We start from the raw sequence: 16346 nt of genomic DNA on the forward strand, positions 1-16346 counted from the left end.
ACCCCGTGTGGAGTCTCCAAACCCAGCAGATCCCTGCGGTGCGCTCCGGCGCCGCTCCTCCTGGGGGAAGAAGGGGAGTCTCCCCGGATCTGCCGCTTGTTGGGTCCCTGCTGGAGGAGCAGTGGCCCGACTGGGCCGCGGATCACAGTTTATGGCCACCCCGAGCTGAGAGCCCGCGCCTCGGCTCCGTCTCTGCAGCCGGCTTCCCCGCTCCGACACCTGGGAGCTCTGCCGCACTCAGGCACCCCCGGTCTTTCTGTGACCCCGAGCGTCCTGAGACCACACTGCCCCGTGAGGGTTCCACCCCCCGCTCAGCCACTGGAGCGACGTCCCTCAGCGGAGCCGACTTCTAAAAGGTCCGATTTTGTGCTCCGCGGCTCTAGCACTTGCCAGAAGCGGCCGACGGAGGCCCCCTCCCCCGCCGTCTATCCTCCCGAATATCGCCTCGGATTCACTTCTCCGCACGTCCTCCTTCCAGAATATGGTCCCTTCTCTGTTCAGAGAGTTGTTGCTACTCTCCTCTTTGATCTCCTATTGAGTTCGTAGGTGTTCAGAATGGTTTGATCCCTATTCAGCTGAATTCCTGAGTCCAGACAAAATCCAGGGCTCCTACTCCTCTGCCATCTTGCTCCGCCCCCTCCTTCCAAGCCAACTTTATTCTTGCTACACTCAGAACTTGCCAGAAGACGTACTTCCGCGGGCGGGGGTGGGGTGGGTGGGGGGGTGGCCACATAGTTGCCTCCCTTGTTTGGGGGATGAGCATAGCAGGGTCAGTAGCTCAGAGAGCCGTGGAGCGGGGAGGAAAGAAATGAGGACACTGATCAGTCCGGAGGAGACATTTTAGTGAATAGTGATGGTTTCTGCAATGAAAATAATTCACTGCTTGAGAAAAGGTATTCCCCCAGAGGGAAGGGAGTACCATGATTTATTTCCTTCTCAAGAAAATCATCCTTTGTTCCCTTCGAAGGGTAAATTCAGAGTGAGAGTGACTAAGAACATTGGCTCTGGAACCCAAAAGAACTGGCCAGGAAGCTTTGAGTCTCCCCCTTCTAGCTGTGTGATGATGGGCAGCTTACTTACCCTCTCTGAGCTTCCATCTCTTCAGCAGGGATGCTCATTTACCTCTGGCCATTGTTGGTAATAAAGAAGATACAAGTCTTTAAAGTGCCTGGCACATATTAGATGCTAAATAAAGTTAATTATCACTGGACTCCATCACTTCACATTCTGTAGCTGGACCTGTTCTTCGATCTCTTGGGGTACAGTCTCCCAAAGACTGTTCCCCAAACTAGGACTTTCTATAGGGAAAATGGAGCAGTTATTGCTGTAAGAAATCCACAGATGTTTTGATTTCAACAATATTTACAGAGAGAAGTGACATTGTTCTAGTGATCAGAGAGATCAAACAACCAACCTATTATTATTCATGGACATTTTCAAGAAAATTATTTCAATTTATGTAAATACATAAATTGTGCCTTTTAGATAAAAGGCACTAAGTGAAAGCAAAGCCTCATTTGAAATCATAAAGGAAAAAAAAATCCACTTTCAACACAACCATCTGCTCTCTTTTATGGCTTGAACAGTTAGGGCATCTCTCAGCATTCAACCCATTCGTTTCCCACTCATCAGCCAACCTGGCCCTTTCGTGATTCTCGGTTGGCATATGGTGCCTGACACTTAGCTCAGACCCCAGTCCCTGGAAGTGTAGACACCTGCATAAGAGGAGTTTTGAATACCAACTGCCTAATGGTCTCACCTAGAGTGAGCTCATTTTCTTCCCTTCCAATTCCACCAAAACTCCCTGAGGACCTCCGTTGTGTGGGGAGGGGGGCAGGAGGTGAGTAGGAAGTAGCAATGAGATCAACAGGGACCATGCCTCCTACACAGGCAGCTTTCATCTGGAGCCTTCTTTCCCTAATCATGCGATCCTCAGCATGTACTGAGGGCTTCCAAACTTCCGCTCCCTCACCTATGAAATGAGGATCAAATACCTACTTTAGAAAATTTCCAGGGTTTCAACGAGATACATGTAATGTGTGATGCTCAACATGTCATAGCTGCTCGATAGGTTCCTGCCTTCTCTATAATCACATTTTAACATAGTAGCACAGCTCCTTTAAATAGAGCATCACCCGAGACCAGTTTCTCTGTGCAGGACCGGCTGCAGAATTTGAAGATCTGGTGCAAAATGAAAATGTGGGGTCCTTTTTCTTAAAACAAAACCCAACCTGGATGCGGATATCGGCAAAGGCTACATTCAGATACAGAGAGAAGAGATGGTGGAGAAGTGTGAATCACGCATGTCTCCTCTGCTGTATCTCTTTTGCTCACTGTCCCATCGGACCTCAAGTACAAAACACAAGATAAAGCTATCTAGAATTTTAAGGTGGCAACAGGAGGGCATTAAACCAGGTGAGGACTCTTCAGAACTCAGTCCATGGGTGACCCATGGGACTGTGCTCTGCGGACACCCATGTCACCGGCCCTGACTCTTGGACACAACCAAGGTACAAGCCTCCTGAATAGATGGCCTTCCTACTGTGTTCTCACTTCCTGGGAATCTACCTCTGACTTCTCAGATGCAGGAGGTGACACCTTTGTCATCTCCAACCCCTGGCAAGCTGAGTACCCAGCATCTATTTTCATGGAAACCTCATGGGTTCCTTGTGAGTGACAGTTGCTACCCTGATTTACAGAGGAGGGAAGGGAGGCAGAAAGAGGTGACAGGACCCGCCCCAAACTGAGCCGTTACTGAGTGTTGGGCCGTGATTTGAGCCCTGTGTCTTTGGTTCCCACGTCTGGGCAGCAACCCATATCCCGCTTGGGCGTAGATACTCCCCAACCCCCCCAGACCTGCACGCATGTATACACTCCCAGTCCCCACGTCCTCACCTGTGCCTCTCACCGTGCTCTGAACTTTTCAAACACAATAAGCCTGAAAAGCAATACATTCAGTCACTTCCAAAAATAAAATAGATGCCCATGGATACGTCTATGACTGACACACGTATTGGCTGGTTTCACTGTTAATTAATGCAGAAAGGAATCATTAAATCAGATCAAATTCATTTAAAAAAATGCTCAGCTCTGCTATGCTCTCCTCTACTTGCCATTGTGAGGGCTATATGGACGGCCGGGGGGAGGGCAGAGGGTACAGATACCGCGATTTAATTTTTCAAGTAACACTGTTCAAATAAAAATACATTTGTTTGAATGAGATTGCCCTGAAACAGCGTTTGCATTGATGGTCTGGGAGTAATTCTATTAAGCCGGAGCATATTTTTCATCAGGAGGCAGGAAAAGAGGGTAACGGAGGGAGGGAAAGAGGAACTGAAGGCAGAATGTAATGTTATAGCGCTGCAAAAAAATCAAATATTTTAACCCATTTTATCTTGGGTTTCTCCGCCGAAGTTGCTAAGCATCCTCTAGCCTGCTGCGGGATTCAGGGGGTTCCTTCTTATCGCAGACGTGATCGGGCTCTGGGGTCCACACACACCCATCAAGTACCTGCCATGCCAGGTGAGCTGGAAATCACACATGCCTTAGGAACCTTTCTTCATTGCTCCTGGAGAGAAAGTCAGCTTGAGGAAGCACTTTGTGCATGCATGATGCACACACGCTACACTTGCACACACGTACACATACATGCTTGCACGATGCACACACATACATGCACACACGCACAATACACAAATGCACACATACACGCACAGTGCACACATGGTGCATGCACGCTACACACACACACACATGCACGCAAACGTGCTTGCACAATGCACACACACATGCATGCACTGCACACATGCACAGTGTACATGCATGAACACACATGAATGCATACAGTGTGCACACCCATACACATGTGGATAGATGAATGTATGTAGTATACGTGCACAGATGCATACATATACACATGAACATGCATATGTGCATATGTGTATCACCTTTGGATGAGTTTGTATGTGTGTATATACAACGAGCATATGCATTTGGGTGTGCATGCAGTACATACACATACATACAACATACACGTACACACACATAACATGCATGCACATATGCAATATGCATGCAACACGAACACACACGCATGTACACGCCTGCATACACACGTATATCACCTCCGGTTGAGGCCATATGTATACACACACACATTCATCTTCACATATACATTTGTCAGAGTCTGAACAAGTGTGCCAAATAAATTCAACTGTCCCTTGTGGAGTGCTCGCCGTATATAGGACACTGCTCAGGGCCACGTAAACCTGACTCACGAGACCGTCCTTCTTAACGTGTAGGGTCTGTACACGTCCCATAGTATTACCTCCACTTTATAGACGAGGACACAGACTCACAGAGGGGAAGCAGTTTTCTCAAAGCCACACATGGTAAGTGATAGACCAGTGATGGATCCTAAAGCTCGGGTTCTTCATCAGTTTTAGGTTTCTGAATCAGTGGACAGATCCCCAGGAGGTCTTTGATGAAATCACGATTTGCCTGTTTTGTCAGCTTTCCCGTCTGCTCAGGGGAAGAAATGGTCCGTGCCCGCTGTCTAAATCAGGAAGCTGCGGAGGGTAGGGGGGCAGTCAGTTCGGTCAGTCAGGACCCAGGACCCATCTCCTGACGTCTCTCCCCACCTATCCCCAGAAGAGCAGTGCACTTTCTCTTTGCTTCCCGTCCTTCCCTGTGTCTTGGCCCCTTCTCTTCTCTTACAAGGACATTTGTTATTGGATTTAGGGTCCACCCAGATAACCCAGCATGATCTCATCTTGAGAACCTTAACTTAATTACATCTGCAAAGACCTTTTTTTCTAAATAAGGTCACGTTCACAGGTCCTGGGTGGACATGTCTTCAAGGGCTACCATTCAACCTGCTATGCTCACAGAGAATCTTTTTTTTTAAGATTTTATTTATTTATTTGAGAGAAAGAGAGAGAGAGAGCATGAGCAGGGAAAGGGGCAGAGGGAGAAGCCGACTCTCCACTGAGCAGGGAGCCTGACGCGGGACTCCATCCCAGGCCCCTGCGATCTTGACTTGAGCCGAAGGCAGATGCTTCACCGACTGAGCCACCCAGGCTCCCACACAGAAAATCTTTTATTCTCTCACAATTTCAGGGGCACCTGGGTGGCTCAGTCATTAGGCGTCTGCCTTCGGCTCAGGTCATGATCCCAGGGTCCTGGGATCAAGCCCTACATCGGGCTCCCTGCTCCGCGGGAAGCCTGCTTCTCCCTCTCCCACTCCCCCTGCTTGTGTTCCCTCTCTCGCTGTGTCTCTCACTGTCAAATAAATAAAATCTCTCTCACAATTTCTAATCCTTCTCCCCTCTCCCAGCACTTGTCACCTTCTGACATACATATTTTATCTATTTATTTTTCTTAGTGCGTGTTTATCTCTCCCTGCAAAAATATAAGTTCCTGGAGAACAAGGAACTTTGTCTGTTTTGCTTACTGATGTGTCTCAAGATCTTCTAACAGTGCTAGCACACAGTAGACCTTTCATAAATATCGTTGCTCTCTGTTCCTAGTAGCTCTGTATGTATCCGACTCGTGGACTGTGCCAGGAGCGTCGGGGCCTCTGTGTTCCTCCTCACTGCACCTTTCAGGACCACCTGTGGTCTGACTCACAGAGGAAATCCATTCAAATGTGTTAAATAATTGCTATCTTTATGGAGATCTAACTATGTATCCAACCTCATCCCAAGCACTTTCTGTGCAGTGAATCACTTACTCCTCACAACACTACGGGGGAGGGATCATCAACATGCCCATTTTACAGATGAAGAAACTGAGAGGGAAATGACTCGTCCAAGTCTGTAGAAAAGGTCATAAATGTAGATCCTGAATGAATATAATACTATCGTTTTAGTGCTTCAATGAACTTTCATCTCTACTCTAAAAACAACACGCATGCACTTACATCTATGCTCTCAACATGAATATCCACACGCGCACACATGTGTGCATGCACACGTGCAGAATCACCTTGGGATGAGACTATGTGTGTATAGTGTGTATACGAATGCACATGTGCATACGCAGAGGCACACATGTAAACAGTATTTGGCCAAGGAAAGGGACAGATGGCTTCATCATTTCATTGGAGGTCAATACCCAGCTTGGATCCACCTAGTGGAAATCTCCAAGATAAATAAAAATAGGGAGTCAGCCCCCCTCTCTCTGGTGAACAGTCTGGAGCACGTGCAACACTTAGTGGCAAACATGTCACCCTCATGTGTCCTGGTCTGGTCCAATCAGGACTTTTGTCCAGTAGCCCACCAAACGCAGCTGGGTGTGATGCGGGGCCCCACGGCAGGGCTGTAGGGAACACAGTGACATTTGGAGTAGGAACTGGAGGCCCCTGAGGCCATATGTGACTTTTGAAATCAACAGCTTCTTTGGGATATGTCAAGAAATAGTACCGAGAGGGGACCGCACAGAACTATGCAAAAGGCTGAGTTGGAGCAGTCTTTGTGGAGGAAAGAGAAACTGAATCCCATTCATAACTCACCAGTGCAAGTCCTCAAGATGAAGACCATGTTGGAACTCTTTTTTTTTTTTTACGATTTTATTTATTTATTTGACAGAGAGAGAGAGAGAGACAGCGAGAGAGGGAACACGAGCAGGGGGAGTGGGAGAGGGAGAAGCAGGCTTCCCGCGGAGCAGGGAGCCCGATGCGGGGCTCTATCCCAGGACCCCGGGATCACGACCCCAGCCATAGGCAGACGCTTAACGACTGAGCCACCCAGGTGCCCTGGAACTCTCTTTATTGGATGGTTTGGCAACAGCTGCTCAAGGTCATGTCCCACGTACTTCCCTTAAGGCAGGTACAGGGGAGGTTTAGAAAAAAAAAACAAACAAACAGGTGACAAGGCGTGGAAGGCAAGATTAATCTTCACAAAGTCCCCGCTGTGTGCCGGCCTGGGGGAGAGCCTAGCAATCATGGTGATTTTTCTCCCTGTCTGCACACAAAAATCATGCAAGGAGATTTTTAAAAACACACAGGATACCTGAGACCCAAACCCAGAAATTCTGAATCAGTTTTTCTTGGCTGGGCTTGGACAAAGTTTATGTTCCAGAAGCACCTCGGATGATCTGTGGTGAAGCTGGAGTTAAGAGTCAACCAACCAACTTGTCCAATCTCTGCAGCGGTTCTCCGAGGTTGACACTTGCCACACCTGCATTTTAGAGATGATGAAACCAAGACTCAGGATGGCCAAGAAAGAAACTAGGCCACGGCCACACAGCTAGCAACATGTGGGGGAGCTGGGACTCACGCCCAGGAGTGTCCTGCTCCAAATTCAGTGCTTTTTCTCCTGCCAACATGACCAAGGTTGAGCTGGGCCCCTGGACACCTTCAGTCTCGCTTGCTATGACCCCAGTCACATAGACCTGGGAATGATCAGTGCCATCTGAGTCCAAGTGGCTCTAGCTCAACCCTCCTCCCCGGAGGACTGAGCTTTGGGGACTCTAACTTACACAGGTCAGATTGGACTCCTACAAATGGAATCCTCATGGAGGCAGGGCTGGATCAAGAGGGGTGAGGGGAGTCACCCAGTGTCTGGATTTTAGCCGTGTCCCCTCTCTCATCCCAGGGTTTGCTGGGACCCTTTCCACTATCCCCTTATACTGTACTTCCAGAGAAAAAGGAAGCACATGGGCTCCCTACAAGGGGTGTCAGTCTCCCAAGGGGGAAAGGAGCAATTTGGCCTTCTGTCTCCTTATTGCCTTAATTAGCTGTTTGGTGACCCGGCAGTCTCTTTGATGCACATCCAACGTCGGCCTGTGAAATATGGGGAAATGTCAGCCTGTCGAACAAGGGTCAGCCAGACTGTCAATACCGTCGTCCATCAGGCTGATCCAGGCTGGGTGCTGGCCTGCAGTGAGATGATTGAGCCATCTGTCCCCTCCCCCTGGCCAAAGTGTTGGTGGCGTGTGGAACATAGCCGGTGGCTGGAGGTGAGGTGACAGTGTCGAGGCCATGGGTCGGCCGACTTCAAACCAGAGGCCCAGGGCAGCAAACAACAGGGAGAAAACAGAGAAAGCACAATCCAAGTTAAACAAACTACAGAAAATCCCGAGGAAGACAGAAAGTCAACAAGTCAGGACAAGAGGAGGCTCTCTGAGACACCCAGTGGGTGGTAAGGCCCAGGGTTAACCCTATCTACACTGCTGGCTTTTGGGGACATAGAAGTTTTCTCTGAGTCACTGCAGTGATACGTAACACACACAGAGAAACAAAAACCATTAGGTCTGAGAGAACCAAAACATCAGTGTACACTAATAATAAGACTTGGTTAAAAAATACATCAAAGTGATTGTGGATGCATTAATAAAGGTATAATTATTACAATAAAGGAAGTGAGTCATTCATTTCCCAAATATTACTTGAGCATCTATTATGTGCTGTGGATTACTGGAGTTGCTGGAGATATTACAATAAACAAGGCAGGCACAAGTCCTTGCTCTCACGGAACTTTCTTGATAATGAAAACAGATTTTAAAAGAATAATGATTAAATTGTGTTGTGGGTTAAAATGTGCAATAAAGGAACCTAAAAGAAAGACTTAAGGAGCTGGGAAGTGGTTTGTCATTTTAAATAAGAGAGAAGAGAAGATGGCTCTAAGAAAGTGACATTTGAAAATAGTCCCAAAAGAGGTAACAGAGCAAGAGAGACAGTAACTCAAATATCCGTGGGAAGGGTATTCCAGACAGAGGGGACAGCCGTTGCAAGGGTTCTGAGGCGGGAGTGCATATGGAATGTCTGAGGAGCTGCATGGAGACTATTAGAAATGGGATGGACTGAAGTGAGAGAGAAGGCCAGTGAGAAATGAACTTAGAGAAATAATATAGGCTGGGCTTTATAGGGCCATGCGGACCATGGAACAGCTTGGAGCTTCCATTCCGAGGGAGACAGAAAGTTGGGGGAGGGTTTTGACCAGGGCAGTGACGTGATCTGATCCCTTTGGCTACTTCTTGGAGAATAGATAGCAGGAGGCAAAGGCAAAAGCTGGGAGACCAGTTAGGAGGTTTCTAAGTGAGTTTCTCTGAGGTGAGGTAACTTGAAGACTGTGCCCACGTCTGTGTCCATGTCCGTGTCTCTAACTGTACCTCTATCTACACTTCTTTCTATATGCAAACACCATATACACCTATATATGTAAGTGTATGGATGGGTGGGTGGATGGGTGGATGAGTGGATGGATGGGTGGGTGGATGGGTGGATGGATGGGTGGGTGGATGGATGGATGGGTGGGGGGGCAGATGGATGGGTGGATGGGTGGGTGGATGGATGGGTGGATGGATGGATGGGTGGATGGCTGGATGGGTGGATGGATGGATGGGTGGATGGGTGGTTGGATGGTTGGATGGGTGGGTGGATGGGTGGATGGATGGGTGGATGGATGGATGGGTGGATGGATGGGTGGGTGGATGGGTGGATGGGTGGATGGGTGGATGGGTGGGTGGATGGATGGGTGGATGGATGGGTGGATGGGTGGATGGGTGGATGGATGGGTGGGTGGATGGTTGGATAGGTGGGTGGATGGGTGGATGGGTGGGTGGATGGATGGGTGGGTGGATGGATGGGTGGATGGATGGGTGGATGGGTGGGTGGATGGATGGGTGGATGGGTGGGTGGATGGGTGGATGGGTGGATGGATGGGTGGGTGGATGGGTGGTTGGATGGTTGGATGGGTGGGTGGATGGGTGGATGGATGGATGGGTGGATGGATGGGTGGGTGGATGGATGGGTGGATGGGTGGATGGGTGGATGGGTGGGTGGATGGATGGGTGGATGAATGGATGGGTGGATGAATGGATGGATGGATGGGTGGTTGGATGGTTGGATGGGTGGGTGGATGGATGGATGGATGGATGGGTGGATGGATGGATGGATGGGTGGATGGATGGATGGATGGGTGGATGGATGGATGGATGGGTGGATGGATGGATGGATGGGTGGATGGATGGGTGGGTGGATGGATGGGTGGGTGGATGGGTGGATGGGTAGATGGATGGGTGGGTGGCTGGATGGATGGGTGGATGGATGGGAGGGTGGATGGATGGGTGGGTGGATGGATGGATGGATGGGTGGATGGATGGATGGATGGGTTGATGAATGGGTGGGTGGATGGATGGGTAGGTGGTTGGATGGCTGGGTGGATGGATAATTGGGTGGATAGATAGATGATAGATGGATAGATAGATAGATAGATAGATAATGATAGTGTTTTTATATAGAGAAGTATCTATGTTATAAATACATATATACATATACCATAAATATATATATATTTACTGGCTTATTGGTGTGAAAGAAGAAAAACAGATGTTCCAATGTGTGAGGGTTTAGAGAAAAGGAATCTCTGGGGAAGCATTTGGGTGGGCAAGGGAAGCAGAGATTGGGCCAGAAACACCCTTGGATAGCACGTTAAGGAGTCTGGACCCGATCCGTGAGCACAGAGGAGCCACGGAAGGTGTTAGAGCAAGGAGGTATCATGATTAGCTGGCTTCAGAACAATCCCTGACTTCAAAGCAGGAGATGTGTAGGGACCGCAGAAATGGCTTTGGCACCTGCGTGGGTGGAGGCCTCGGTAGCCTGATCTAGAAGGTGGCGGTGAGGATGGAGACAAGGAAGCAGATTTGAATTGTGGTCAGAATATAAAATTGAGGGGCGCTGATAAGATAATGGGGAGCTGAAATTATTCTGGTTGATGTGGTTACAGGTCCTCTTTGCAGTGCAAGACCCCACGAAGCCCCCTCCCACCCTCTCCCAGATACCCCTCTCCACTTACATGCCCCTCTCCATCTAGGAAGGCCTTCCCCGTGCCCTGTCTCCTTTTGTCGTCCTCTCCCCTTGCTCGCCTTTCAAGACAACTCCTATTTCCTCCTCTATGAAGCTTCACTTGACATGTTTACAATGGTTTCCTCCCTGGTTCTCCTTAGATCCCACTTGCACACTGTAGTGATTCCTCTCAGGGCCACCACACAAGGTTGTGCAGGTTGGGCACTGCACAAACAGTCCAGCCAAAGTGGCAAATGGGGGCTGAGAGCTATCAATTTGCCAAACCTTGACTTCTCAGACAGGGCATCTTTTCCTAATTCACAGAAAGCATGGTGTGGCCTAGCCCTGATTGCCCTCCTGAATCATAATTGTCCATTCACTTGTCAACCTCTCTTATCAGACTGAAATAATTTCTCCATTGCTAACACTTAGTACAGTGTCTGAATATTTACTGAATGAATAAATGAGTGGAAAGATGGATAGATTGATGGATGGACAGAAGAAAGGATACCTTTCATTCCAGCAGGATAAATTAACCAACACAGAAAAATAATAATTAACTTAGGTCAAGTAGCTCATTAGCAACTTCTTAGAGCATCTTGTCAAGATACCATTTCTCCACACCAGGGGATGACACATTTTTTCCTAAAGGGCCAGAGAGTACTCAGCTCTGCTGTTGTATGTGAAAGCAGTGGGGGACCATGAATAAATGAATGGGCATGGCTGTGTTCCAATAAAACTTTATTTACAAACACAAGCAGCAGAGAGTTTGCCTACCTGGGGTCTAGATATCCGTCTCACCCAGAAATTCTCCCCTTGACTTGTTTTTTCCCAAGGGTGCCCTTCCTCCATGTCCATTTGGTAATGAGATATGATGATAATGAGGGTGAGGATGATGATGATGTTGAGGATAGTAATGGTTATTGCTAACATTTATTCTGTGTTTGCTCTGGGTCAGGCTCTGGCCTAAGCCTTTTTCACATACAATCTTAATTCCCACAACCACCCTACAAGGTGCTGATGCTACCCCCAGGGTGTGTCAAAAAAACATAAAAAAACAAAACAAAACAAAAAAAACAGAGGTACAAAGAGATAAAGCAGCCCAAGGGCACATAATTTTAACTGGCAAAGCAGGTGGTTTGACCACTGAGTCTGGGAGATTAACAGCTAGTGTCAGTATAATGACGTTAGTAGTTAAGAACAATGATAGCAGATTTGTGGAAGGCTTACTCTGTTCCAAGCACACAAACACACATTAAGTGCTTTACAGTGTTCTCTCTGAATTTTCTCAACCACATGGTAAAGTTAGCCCCCTGCTGTCACAAGTACCCAGGGTCACACAGAAACAAATTTGGGTGTATACATACAATGTGCACCATGCCCCAGTTGCTGGGAACTTTCTAGAAAATGGACTCTTTGACTCCATGGCCTTGCTCCCCTGATGCCACGCTCAGACCTGAATTTCTCCCTCCCTGCAGGGGGCTGTGCCTTTGGACTCCCTGGGTGCCTTTTATCTTATCGGACCCTTTCCCCTGCTCACTTTGCTAGCTGTCACGTTTGTTATTCTAGGATAAACTTTCAGCCGATGTAGCACATACTTTGGGGTCAATGCCCTGTGTTATCCCGAGGATAGTTCAAATATTTGTGGCCTTGTCAACCTTCATCTCCCTGGACATGTGTCATGGCAGAGCAGGAGGGGTGTTTTATGCCTGGAGACCAGTGTGAGCCAGTGCGTGGCCAGAGGTCCTGCCTGGAAGACCACAGAAAGCAGGTGGCTAACACACCAGTTCTTGGCCCCAGACTGGAAGAGCACAGCCCATTGAGAAGGAAGAGGGAGGCTAGTGTTGACTGAGTATTTCCTGTATGGTGCTTTCACATGCATTGAAATAAGTGATCTTCGAAATCTGCCAGAAGGAAGGCATTCTTAAAGTCCATTTCATTGACAAGAAAACTGAGGCCACCAAAGGGGTTCTTAATCTTATGCGTGTGTGTGTATCTGTGTGTGTGTGTGTGTGTGTGTGTGTGTGTGCCAGAGACTTTTCAGCAGTACGCTGAAGCCTGTGTTCCAATAAAACTTTATTTACAAAAACAGGCAGCAGCTAGTTTGCTTACCTACCTTGGGATCTAGATCTGTTTCACCTGGCAATTCTCTTCTTGATTTGTTTCTTCAAAACAAAGTGCTCAGACTAGTGCCTCAAAATCCATAAAATAAAATACAGGAAACCAATGAGGTTCTAATGCAGCCATCAAATCAGAAACTGACACAGAGATATTTGGACGTCTACAACAGTACTGGAAACAACAAGTCGTAACAACCACGATGGCGGAGGTGTCGCGAGATTAATCGATGCAAAAGTCTCTGTGACACCAGCAGGGTTGCAAGCCAAGATCTGTGATTTCTACTGGTGCCGAGGTTGTGGGGGATGGTCCATCCTGCCCCGTGTCTGTTGTCTGTATTCATAATGGAATGAAATGCTACATTTCAGCTCGAGGTTAGTGACAACGAAGATGTGATATATTTTCTTCCCGACCAAGGTCACAGATGCCCTGAATTCTATCCACAGAGCCCTTGGGGGTCTGGGGCCCCGGAATGAGGACCCCTGACTGAACTGGGGAGTGCTGGGCTGGGGGAAGGCTCTAGCGATGCACACTGGCCACCTTGAGTTACCTGCCTCCCAACCCCCAGCTCCTCACATCGTGTTCTCTGGCTTTGTCCCCAAGTGAACCAGTTAGTCTGACTGCAGGCTGGGAGGGCAGGACAGCCTTTGAAGCCATGCCTCTCTCTGATGTGCACATTCTATCAAGGCCCTTCCTCGAGTTGGGCAAACCTCCATTGCCCTCCGCAAACCCTCCCTTCGTGAACATTCCCCGAACAGTCCAAAGACCTCTCTCACACGGTTTCTGTTAGTTTTATTGTTTTTGTTTTTCCAGTGGAGGACGCTGCTGGCCTGGTGGGCTGGCCTTTCAGACAGGACTTTAGACTTTGAAGAAGGAGATCATTTTCAGGTAAGTCATCCTTCCAGGCCAGGTTTAAGAAACAGAGTGGCTTTGCTTAAGGAAAATAGAAATACCATTAAAATAGAGCAGCACCACGCCTTAGCCATGAGGGCTCTTGGACTTACACAGGTTTGGGTGGAAATTCCTTACTTGGTAGGTGGCTCTGGGGAAGTCACATACACTTGCTGAACCTCTCTTTAGAGATGGGGAAACTGAGGCAGGCTCAGAGCCGCTAAGTAACTTGTTCGAGGCCACTTAGCTATAAGGGGATGCTGGGATTATAACGCAGGTCTATCTGACTGTGGAGCCAACAGAGGGACCGAGGAAAGAAGGCAGCCAGCTCCTTAGCACCTACCCTGAGAATAGCAGCTATAATACTAACAGAACAACAAGGGCCCCTTGGGAAGCGCAGACTACGTACCAAGCACTGCGCTAGGCACTTTCACGTGTGTTTTCTTCAACCTTCCCAACAGCCCTGAAAGGTAGGGATATATTCCCTACTTTCTACCAATAAGAAAGCTAAGGTCAGAGAGGCGATGTGACTTTTCCAAAGTCACACAGCAGGGATCGCGGAATGCAGGCCTGGCTGAGCCTCAACCCTGTCTGGAAGTAAAGTCCCTGAGATCTCTCTGGGGGTCAGGGAGCTATCCTTTCCAAAGCAGAACTCCAAACAGTCCCACACGGAGTGGGCTGATGGTGGCAACTGGTCTCTTAGGGATAAAAGTCAACACTGGCTACTCCTGAAGATGACTTGAGGGAAGTGACCCAGAATTTTGGGAACAGGCTAAAGAGGGCAGGGCAAGAGGGGCCTAATCCATTGGAGGAAGAAGCTGGTCAGTGACCTAGTGGATGTTCCAGGGCTGGCTGGGCTGCAGGGCTGACACGAGGCTGTGGCTTATGTCCACGCTGACCTGGAGGCTACAAGATGAGAAAGTGCCCCCCGAGATGTTCTCAGATGGGCAGCTACCAGCATCCCAGAAGCAGGACAATATCTTCAGCACCACCTTCCTGTTTCCCAGCCTGGGAACTTTAGCTCACGGGACCCCTGCATGACGCTCCTATGGCCTCATGGGACCGGGCTCGGGGCCTGACATGCCCTGCAAGGGGCTGAGCCCTGCCTGTTCCCCGGGCCTCCCTTGCAACCCAGAGCTCACATCTGCAGCCCATCTGGCTGGGCTGAGGAACACAGTCCACTGTCAGGGGAAAGGAAACCTCTCTGTGGGTATTTCAGGCCTGGCCTGGAAAGCCTAACCCTCCTCCCAGGCCAAGATCGGTGCAGAAACTCAGCCCAGTGGGCTGCTTGACAGAGAGTCTTCTGGCCTTGACTTTCAGATTCCTGAGTCATCTCTCCTTGGGCCCATCCTCGGCTTGACTTCCTCGCAGGGGCCTTTGATGAACAGATGAAATAATGGATATGCTTTGAAAAAGATAAAACGCTGAACAAAAAGTTGTGCTGGCCACAGCAATGGGTGTGATGGATTGTCCAAACCTTGAACTTCCTTCCTGCCTAAGGGCAAAGACTGCTCTCAACCTCCGCATCTCTGGGACAGTCAGCCGGGTGACCCTGCCTGCCCCCCGCCCCCATTGGAGTGTGTTACATCCATCAACCTGTAGAACCATCAAAAAACTATGCTGCTTTGGTCGGGGTTTGAATGTGCCCATTTTACAGATGAGGAGATTGAGGCAGAGAGAAATTCAAGAACATGCCCAATATCATACAGCTATTTGGTACTGACCCGGGCTTTGGACCCAAGCTTACTCATTCCAAACCCTGACCAAACACCAGGGATTTAGTTAAGATGTCTTCCGCTCGAATAAAATATAGCACAACAATAGGAACAAGAAACATGTGATCTTGCAAAAATGTCCATGTCAGCTCCTCCAAACCTGTAGAAAAGATAACTTTCCCTCCTCACTGCAGCTGGGGCTCTTGGCATGAGTTGCATCAAGTGGACGTCCCACTGCGGGGATTTGAGAGATTGTAGGATTGCACACTTGGAAAGAACCCTAATGACTATTTAGGGCCAGCATCCCCCTCCACTATAGTGCTGCCAAGAGGCTGTCCAGCCAATGCTTGCACACTCACAGAGATCCTGCAAAGTGGCCTAGGCTATTCCCAAACAGCTCATGGTTACCTAGTACTCTTTCGGACAAATTGACACAATCTCTTAGAATAGAAACTGTGCTCTTCCTACTACCCAGGGTTGCATGAAAAAGTACAGGACCATTCATAGCTCCACCATCATAGCAAAAAATTTGAACCAACCTATTTGCCTGCAAAAGGGGAGTGAATGTGTAAGTTGTAATACAGCTGGAGGGGTTAGGGGCACTGATCCCCGGCAAAGTTGAAAATCTGCATATAACTTTTGACTCCCCGAAACCTTAACTACTAATAGCCTATTGTTGACTGGAAGCCTTACTGATTACATAAAGAGGTGATTAATATATACTGTGTATGTCTTATTTATTATATATCATATTCTCATAATAAAGCAAGTACAGAAGAGACGGTGGTAAGCAAATCATAAGGAACTGTACCGTGTTTATTGAAAAAAGAAAAAAC

The 16346-nt window shown here is 48.4% G+C and overlaps 1 long non-coding RNA gene across 9 annotated transcripts in view; it reads left to right on the plus strand.

Moving 5' to 3' along the window:
* LOC113912270 overlaps positions 1 to 16346 on the plus strand; it is a 236479-nt gene that overhangs the window by 84995 nt on the left and 135138 nt on the right. For 3 of the 9 annotated variants that reach the window (XR_003516766.2, XR_003516768.2, XR_003516773.2), the window contains exons 5-6: positions 13718 to 13792; positions 15116 to 16228. The exons of 4 other annotated variants lie outside the window; for them this stretch is intronic. This is a non-coding gene — a long non-coding RNA (uncharacterized LOC113912270). Of the gene's footprint in view, positions 1 to 13076; positions 13279 to 13717; positions 13793 to 15090; positions 16229 to 16346 lie in introns of those variants that run through there. 2 more of the 9 variants (XR_003516767.2, XR_003516769.2) reach the window with 2 other exon arrangements.

Source organism: Zalophus californianus, chromosome 14 (assembly GCF_009762305.2).
Source record: "Zalophus californianus isolate mZalCal1 chromosome 14, mZalCal1.pri.v2, whole genome shotgun sequence".
Taxonomy (NCBI): Eukaryota; Metazoa; Chordata; class Mammalia; order Carnivora; family Otariidae; genus Zalophus; species Zalophus californianus.